We start from the raw sequence: 9,293 nt of genomic DNA on the forward strand, positions 1-9,293 counted from the left end.
CAGTTTCTGAACTTGTAGTTCAGGACCCCAAACCACTGGCCGGTCGGATGGCCCTTTATCTCCTCAGAATTTCAGTGAAAACTCAGATACTTATTAAATCTGTCTTTGCAGGGGGGGGGGTGTCCCCACTGTACCACAAACACTATGTCTGGGCATCTCCCTTCTAGGTTCCTCTCCTGCCTCTCAGAAGTGCACAGCTATTCCAAGCCTGTTTACGGCACTGTTTCCCATTGTTCTTGTAGCCATCTTCCCCCTGTCCCTCCCACCTTCCTATCTATTAGGTAATCTTTCCAAAGAACAAAGAGAATAGCCTGGTCTCCAGCCATGCTCACCGCTAAAGAGCATCCCCTCTTCCGGTGGTCTCCAAAGCATCCAACTCACAATTGCTTTTACTTTTGTCCCACAATAGGCATTTCCTTCCCCCTTAGCTCAAACATCCACAGGATTCCTGGTATCAGAAGACTAAATAATCTATTGTTCTGTTTCATGGAGGCACCCAAAGCCTACTGCCACAGTCATTGACAGTCATCATTTATTTACCCAGCAAAAACTCAGTGTTTAGGTTTTTTTTTTTTTTAGCAGACTTAATTCATTTATTTTTCTTGTATAAAAGCCCTTATGTGGTAGCTACAGCTGGAGCCTGGGTCCTCTGAACAGAGACTTGTGGATTTTCAGTGAGTTCCTGATAAGGAGACTTGGTGAAGACAGTCTGTTACCAGAGGTCGGGAGTCACGTAGCAGTAAGTCTTGGAGATGGCATCAAAGATGGCTTTGGCAAAGTTGCCCAGGGTGGTAGTAGCGCAGCCTCTGGCTGAAGTGTAGTAGTCATCTATACTGGCACCCTCAGGAGCTTCTTGGGCACAGGAGCAGAGACAATGCCAGTGCCTCTGGTGGCAGGGATGAGATGCATCAGCACAGAGCCACAGCGGCCTGTCACCTTGCATGGAACAGGGTGGGGCTTGCCAATCTTGTTCCCCCAGTAGCCTTTCCGCACAGGGACGATGGAAAGCTTGAAGATGATGGCCCCTCGGATGGCAGTGGCAACCTCCTTGGAGCACTTAACGCCAAGACCAACGTGACCATTGTAGTCCCCAATTGTAGTCCTTGAAGCAGGTCCGCTGGCCAGCCCGAGTCTGCTTCTTCCAGAAAAAGTCAATGATCTCAGATTCCATAACAGTAGATCTCCTCCAAGGAGATGTCCTTAACCAGGCGTCCCAGCTTGGTGACAGGGATCCACTCCTTTTCTTCAGCTTTACCTCCACGAGCCCCGCAGCCTCGACCACAGCCACAGCCTAGACCACCGTGGCCCCTAAGACCTCTGCCTCTTTTTTTTTTTTTTTTTTTTTTTTTAAGATTTATTTATTTACACTGTAGCTGTCTTCAGACACTCCAGAAGAGGGAGTCAGATCTTGTTAAGGATGGTTGTGAGTCACCATGTGGTTGCTGGGATTTGAACTCTGCACCTTCCGGTGCTCTTACCTGCTGAGCCATCTCACCAGCCCTTTTTGTTTGTTTTTGAAGACAGGGTTTCTCTGTGTAGCTCTGGCTGTCCTGGAACTCACTTTGTAGACCTGGCCTCGAACTCAGAAATCCGCCTGCCTCTGCCTCCTGAGTGCTGGGATTAAAGGCCTGCGCCACCACGCCCGGCCAGTGGTGGCCTCTTAACCCTGGCCCCGCTGCACTTAGCTACCCGTGACTTCTTTTGGAGATTAACGGTTTCTCTCCACTCTGAACTCATATTCTAAGTGCAACTGTGTCCAGGTTAGTTTTTGTCAACTTGACAATGCACTTGGGAAGAAGGAATCTCAGCTGAGAACTGCCTCCATCAGATTGCCCTGTAGGCAAGTCTCTGGAACATTTTCTTAATTAATGATTGATGTGGGTGGTGCCATCCCTGGGGAGGTGGTACTGGGTTGTAAAAGAAAGGAAACCGAGAAGGCAGTGAGCCGCATTGTCCCTCTCTGCTCCAGTTCCTGCCACCATGTTTCTGTCCCTGCCTGTTCACGCGATGATGTCCCTCGAATGACAGGCTGTGATTGGGACAGAGAAGCCAAGCTTTCTTCTCCAAGCTGCTTTTGGTTATAGTATTTTATCACTGAGATTGAAACCCAAGGCCTTTCACACCACTCTTGTGTCCCGTGCCTGCATTTGTGCAGCATGGATAGGAGCAGAAACCACATCAGACCAACCAAAGTCAGGTAGAAGCCTCCTTTCTGGAGATCTAAGTATGAGGTGTGAGCTTACAGGTACTGGAGGTTATTTATCTCTACCGCATGGAGAGACGCCTGTGAAACATTAAAGCTGACTTACTAAGGAACCAAAGCTGGTTTCAGTGGCATATACCTATAACCCCAGCACTCAGGCAGCAGGAGGAAAACAGTTAAGTCCAACTTGGGCTGTATAGTAGGACCCTGTCTCAATATCTCACCCTGCCATAAAAAACAAAACAAAACAAAAAACCAAACCAGAACCAGAACCAGAAACACAAAAACAAAAACAAACACAAACACAAACACACAAACAAACAAAAAAAGGTAGGGAAGCAAAGCTAGAGAGGCAGAGTTCTAGCGTTTGAATTCTTGATATTCATTGGTTTCTCTGATAGTTCCACTGTTGTGGCCCAGTAAATTCCTTTTATTTTGTATCCATTAAAATTTAATGTGACTCATTCACGGCTAGTGTGGCCATAACAGGAAAGGTAAGGTAAATAGGTTCAGAGAGACGCTTTCTGCCAGCAGGGGGTATAGCTCAGTGGTAGAGCATTTGACTGCAGATCAAGAGGTCCCCGGTTCAAATCCGGGTGCCCCCTTGTCATCCCATGGTTGTGGGTTGTTCTTTTAAGTATGTGGTAAGTACTGTTTAGAAGAAAAAATTATGATGTGGGAAAAGAAGAACATTTCATAAGATATTTCTTCAGAGACGAAGAAATCAGAATCAGTAAGTAGGTGTCCACAAGAGGGAGAGAGAGAGCAAGCTGAAACATCTGCTTGGAAGCACAGAGGACACAGATGACCTGGCTCATTGACACTTCACCTCCCTTGCACAGGGCGTAGTCTCATTTCCTTTTGAGCTTTTTCTTTCCCCACACAGGTGACAAAAGCGACGACCAAAATAGTTTCTCCTTGTTGATCTACACACTAGGTTTAAGCTCAAAGATCCCTCGGCCTTGGGGTTTGGTAAGAGAGCAGCACAACTGAGGTAAAGGACAAGAAATCCAACTTAGGTTTACTGTGGTGTTTATTCACAGTAGCAGGATACAAAAGCAACATGGGCAGCAATGATAATGAACAAGCAAAATGTAGTGTACATGTATGACAAAATATTAATTCAAGTGTTTTTGTTTTTGTTTTTGTTTTTTATTTATTTATTTGTTTTTTTTTCGAGACAGGGTTTCTCTGTGTAGCCCTGGCTGTCCTGGAACTCACTTTGTAGACCAGGCTGGCCTCGAACTCTACGGACTCCCTTTTAAGTTGTCTTCTGACCTCCATGGTATGCAGTGGCTGGTGCGCACACACACACACCCCAAATAAATGAGAAAATAAAAGGTGCACAGGGCAGTGCACACACAAACTGTGGGGTTCTGTTTATATAAAGTACACTGGCTTTGAGGGGCAGGGAAGAGGGAGGCTGGAGACTTGGAGCTTAATAATGTCTCAATTTGGAAGGATGAGTTATGGAAAGAGATACACAGTGATGGTGCTGTTAGCTACAGAACAGTCTGGGTTTTTAAATTTTATTGTTTCTACTTATGTGTGTACTCCAACTCACATTGTAGATTTTTTTTATTTTTATTTTATGTGTATGAGTGTTTATATGCATATATGTGTACTAAGTGTGTGCATGATGCCCTCAGAGGTCCTGGAACCAGAGGAATTAGTGTTTGTGAGCCAACACATATGTGGGTGCTGGAAACTGAGCCTGGGTCCTCTGCAAGAGCAGGAGGTACTCTCGATCACTTCACCTCTCCTCCAACGTTATGGAGTTTTTAAAAATATCACTGAACTGTGCATTTACACTTGATAACAACAGTAAATTATATGTTCTGTGAATTTCACCATAGTAATGACAACTGAGAAAAAAAAATCTCATTTGTCAATTTCTATATTTCAGGCACAATAGAAAACATCAATTGTATAAAATTACATTTATTATAGAATAAAATATGAAGCATTAGAAGTAACTCAATCAAAATACTGACAGAATTTCCTCCACTTGGGAAAGTCTAAAACCTCAAGGGATATTGTACACTAAATAGATAAAATAAAGCACTCTGTATTCCATTTATAAAATGCTTTAAATCTCATAGAATTAACTTAACAGATTCTTTGAATTCCAACTAAATTATTGACAAGCTTTGCCTGGGTAGGGGAAATAAATGTAATTCTAAGGTTCCTCTAAAAATATTTTGTTATATATATTAAATGTATATTGTATTGAATATGTTATATATATTCATTCATTATATATATTCAGGAGCAGAGGCAGGTAGATCTCTCTGAGTTCAGCGAACCCCAGCTTTGGCCTCGGCCTGAGCCATTTCTCACCCGGGCTGAGGTCCACATCTTAGGCTGTGTTTTCCCACCCACTGATGGGGCTTCCTACGAGCTGAGTACCGGATGGCAGCACAGGGTGAATGCAGTCTAGCTTTCCTGATTCATCTGTCTGGTGGAGTTCCCACACCCCAGAAGCAAAGGCAGAATGGGGAACCAAAATTGAGGCACTTGGAATTTCAAATTTTGTTTTAGCTTTTCATAGTTTGACAAAGCAGGCACTTGGACATCCTAGGGCACGTTCTGTGTCTAAGATTCCAGTGGCTGGGAATGTGGGGAAGAGGTATCTTGGTTTTGGATTCTCGTGAGGGTACAGGCAGCTGTTCCAGGAGAAACCCTTCCAAGCTGTCCCTCTGCTATGGCTGTTGGAAAAAAGACTTAGTGCCTTGCTGGTACGGGAAGGAGGTCTCCCTTTTTGCTATGTGGGGCTCTTCACAGAGCAGCTCCATGTGTCCCCATGGCACTCCCTTGACTTCTCCCAGAGATCCAAGGGATAGCAGATGTCATCAATGCGTTCTGTGACTGGGTCAGAAGTGACAATTTCACTTCTGTTACATCCTACTCATTAGAATGGTGTTGCCAAGGCAGCTCACATTCAAAAGAAGGTCACCTGAGCTTCATAGCCTTCAAGGAGACATATCAAAGACTTGTAAGTGGACTTTAAAACCACCACAGTTCACTCAAAGTCAAAGGAGCTGAACTTTCCCAAATGGACTCTGAGCCGAGATTTCCCAGCCTGATGTGTTAGCTTCAAGGCTAAAATGGCTCCAGAAAGATCCATTCAAAGATGGCATCTGGATTTGGATTTCTACTGCTTTGATAACCAGGGGTCCCTCAGTAATTATTGGCATATATTAGTTGTATATAATTACAGAATAATAGTTTCATGATGGGTGTTCACACAGGTATATAATAATATATTTTCGTCATTTTCACCCCATCACTATCCTCAGACCTTCCACTCCCACTGACATCCCTTTCCTTTCTAACTACTCCCCTTTCTACTATATATATATATATATATATATATATATATATATATATATATTTAACAATTTCTTTTTGTTTTGGTTTTATGAGACAGGGTTTCTCTGAGTAGCCCTTGCTGTCCTGGGACTTGCTCTATAGACCAGGCTGGTCTTGAACTCTGAAATCTGCCAGCCCCTGCCTTCTGAGTGCTGGGACTAAAGGGGTGTGCCACCATGCCTGGCTACAGTTTCTTACATTGTTTACTTTCTTATTATTGTGTGTCGATACTATGTGTTCATATGTGTGTGTCACAGCACATGTCCAGAGGGCAGAGGCAACTTTAGGGAGTCAATCCCTCCAACTGAGAATTCTGAGGGTGGCACTCAGATCCAAGCTTTTATCTGTTAAGCCAATGTACGTTGGTTGCAGGACACAGAAAAAAATCAAGCTGGAGAGCTGAACTGGCAGCTTCTTCAAAGATCAAGAAGGTGCTATATAGATTTCGTGTGGGGTGTGTGTGTGTGTGTGGTGACTTCTCACTACAGTCTTGCTCAGCTGTAGACCATTAAAGCAGGAGCAACTGTACGTGGAAGTGGCCTGAGGACAGTCAAAAGTCTCCCAGGACGAGGTGCTCCAAGCTGATGGGCGATGCTAAGTGCTGCTGGCTCTAAGTACCTCAGGAGGCAGAAGCTGTGGCAGTTGCCACCTGCTGAGGCAGGCAAACAGAATAGCTTAGCAACCTGGACTCCAATTCAGATTGGACTATGCACACACCCCTCGAAATAAAGCACCTGGCAATCTGTTAGCAGCCTGTGACCTCCGTCTGTACAGAGCAGCAGCAGACCTGCTCTAGAACCCTCCGCTTTATACATAACTCTCCTTAGCAACCTTTGTTAGCTTTCTACTGCTTTGATAAAGACCATGACCAAAAGCAAGTTAGAGAGGAACGGGCTTATCTCACCGTACAGCTTAAAGTCCATTATGAAGAGAAATCAGAACAGGAGCTCAGGGCAGGGACGTGGAGACAGGGACTGAAGCAGATGACCAGTCTTACAGAAGCATTTCTCAGTCGCACCTCCTCCTCCCAGATACTCTAATTTTTGTCAAGTTGACAAAAACAAAACAAAACAAACAAACCAAAAACCTAACCAAGAAGCCAAGGATGATCTTGAACTCCTGAACTCCTGTTACTACCGGTACTGGGATTAGAGAAGAGTGCCACACACCCAGATTAATAGTGGAACACTCGTTAAAGCAGATGCTCTTCAAGACCCCGAGTAAGCAGTCTCCATGACTATCCTGGGCTCTCCAGTTCTGCTAACATCCGGCTCCACTCTTACCTACGTGCTTTCCCTCAAATATGAAGAAGCTATAACTTAGTGGGTCTCATAGATGCCTCTCCTGGCACCCAGAACAGCTTTTCTATGGCCTAGTCCCCTGTGAAAGGAAATGGAAACAAGTGGGATGTAGAGAAAGATGCAAAAGAATAAAAAGCACTGTAGAGATCTTTTTGTATCCAGTAGTGGTGAGAGTGGGGGGGAGTGAGGAAGCATTCAGGACCGGGGTGTGTGGGTACCAGCGCGTGGGCAGACTAAGGGAAGGAAGCAGGTCTGACCTTGGTCGAGGTGTGTCACTGATCTGTGCTACTTTGTTGCAAAAGAACATTTCCACCCTCCCTCCCCCTCCACCCTTTATCCCTAGATAAGAAGGATAGAGGGGGAGAGAGAGATCCCTGAATTTCTTTCTTCTTGTTTCTTTCTGAGCACGAAACCAACCCCCCTGAACAACCAACAACGCCCGCCTATGGGGGCTCTAGCATTGATATACCCTCTGAAAAGTGTCCAAAATTCCAAATGTCACACAATTGCAGAAACTACCTGCAGCTGGCAAAACCATGCTTCTGCTAGAGCAGGAGGTAAATCACAGTCAGCCCGAAGCGGCCCCTCACCCCTACACTTGGGATTAAAGCAAAAGTATACTCATAATATTTTTGTTTTGTTTTGTTTTGTTTTGTTCTGTTTTGTTTTAAGAAACCAAAATTCTAGAATTCTCTCTACAGGTGTGAGCAGAAGAACATCTTGAATGGTCTCCAAAGGACACTGAAGCCAATGCTCTGCTGGAGAGGTCAATGATCATGAAGATAGTATTACTGGACAATGCCCTGTGGCTGGGGATGTAGTTTAGGGGTAAAGGAGTTGGACTGCAGATCTAGAGATCCCTGGTTCAAATCCAGGTGCTGCCTTCCCCTCCCCCCTCAGCGTAGTCCATTTTGTACAATGACTTGTGAAATTCTTTAACTAGCATTAAGGATTAACAGGACGAGTTATTACCATGACATTTTTGTTTATTTTTTTATTAGCTATTTTCTTGTGACATTTTTTATGCTTCATCTTTATCACTTTGGTTACAGTAATTTTTTGAAGGACTTGCGAAAATCCATCCCAGGCTTGGTCAGTGTTCCTGTGTCTAATAATTACTGTACTGACTTTATTTGTTGATACCAAGCTCACTTTTAAGGGAAACGGGATCTGGAGCTTACAATACCATACTAACCTGTTTAACAAGTACATAAAGACAAGAGCAGACGTTCTGGGTGAGCTCACAGACGATGCTCTAGAAGTCCGGGTTAGAAGTTACCACAGTGAAATACAGAGCATCTCGAAGCTTCCTGGTCATAAAAACAAAATGAAAACATGCCATTCATCCACTAGGAAAGAGCTGTGATTGGCTCTGGAGAACAGTAGGAATTCATATATTAGATCTTTACCAGGGAGATGATGTTGCTGCCAGGGTAGCCATCTACAGCACACAGGTGGACATTACACATTTTCACCAAGTGCATAGCATCCTAGGGCTCTACAGCACTGTGACTCCAAATACTTGCCATACCTTATGGGTGTTTGTTTGTTTGTTTGTTTGTTTTTTTAAGGGGGAGATTGCCGGGCCGTGGTGGCGCATGTCTTTAATCCCAGCACTTGGGAGGCAGAAGCAGGTGGATTTCTGAGTTTGAGGCCAGCCTGGTCTACAAAGTGAGTTCCAGGACAGCCAGAGCTACACAGAGAAACCCTGTCTCAAAAAAAGGGGGGTGGATGTGGCTCAGTAGGTAAAGGTGCTTGCCACTCAGTCTGACCATCTAAATTCAACCCCCAAGACACACACGGTGGAAGGGGAACTGACTCCAAAAGTCATCCTCTGACCGCCATGCATGCATCATGGGCTAACCTAACTCACGCTTTTTAAAAAGCAGAGATAACAGCACAGATGAGGGTGGGATAGATCCTGAGGCCACCACTTCATTAGACATATCTGTAGACCTTCACTAGACAACCTATACTCTGTTCTAGTTTGTTTTCAGCTTGCTGTGATAGAGACCATGGCCAAAAGTAAGGTGGGGAAGAGAGGCTTATGTGATGATCACAGTCCACTGCAGAGGGAAGTCAGGCAGGGCAGAAACCTGGAGGAGTCCACTGCAGAGGGAAGTCAGTCAGGGCAGAAACCTGGAGGGGTCCACTGCAGAGGGAAGTCAGTCAGGCAGAAACCTGGAGGAGTCCACTGCAGAGGGAAGTCAGTCAGGCAGAAACCTGGAGGAGTCCACTGCAGAGGGAAGTCAGTCAGGGCAGAAACCTGGAGGAGTCCACTGCAGAGGGAAGTCAGTCAGGGCAGAAACCTGGAGGAGTCCACTGCAGAGGGAAGTCAGGGCAGAAACTTGGAGGGGTCCACTGCAGAGGGAAGTCAGGGCAGAAACCTGGAGGGGTCCACTGCAGAGGGAAGTCAG

General features: G+C 45.1%; 1 non-coding gene and 1 pseudogene across 1 annotated transcript; one reads left to right on the plus strand and one right to left on the minus strand.

The window, feature by feature from the left end:
- Window positions 1–712: 712 nt before the first annotated feature.
- On the minus strand, window positions 713–1,316 carry LOC110316645 (annotated as a pseudogene).
- Window positions 1,317–2,736: 1,420 nt separating this feature from the next.
- Trnac-gca lies at window positions 2,737–2,808 on the plus strand. Its single transcript has one exon. It is a non-coding gene; the product is annotated as a tRNA-Cys (tRNA).
- The last annotated feature ends 6,485 nt before the right edge of the window (window positions 2,809–9,293 follow it).

Source organism: Mus pahari, chromosome 2 (genome assembly GCF_900095145.1).
Source record: "Mus pahari chromosome 2, PAHARI_EIJ_v1.1, whole genome shotgun sequence".
In the NCBI taxonomy this organism is placed as follows: Eukaryota; Metazoa; Chordata; class Mammalia; order Rodentia; family Muridae; genus Mus; species Mus pahari.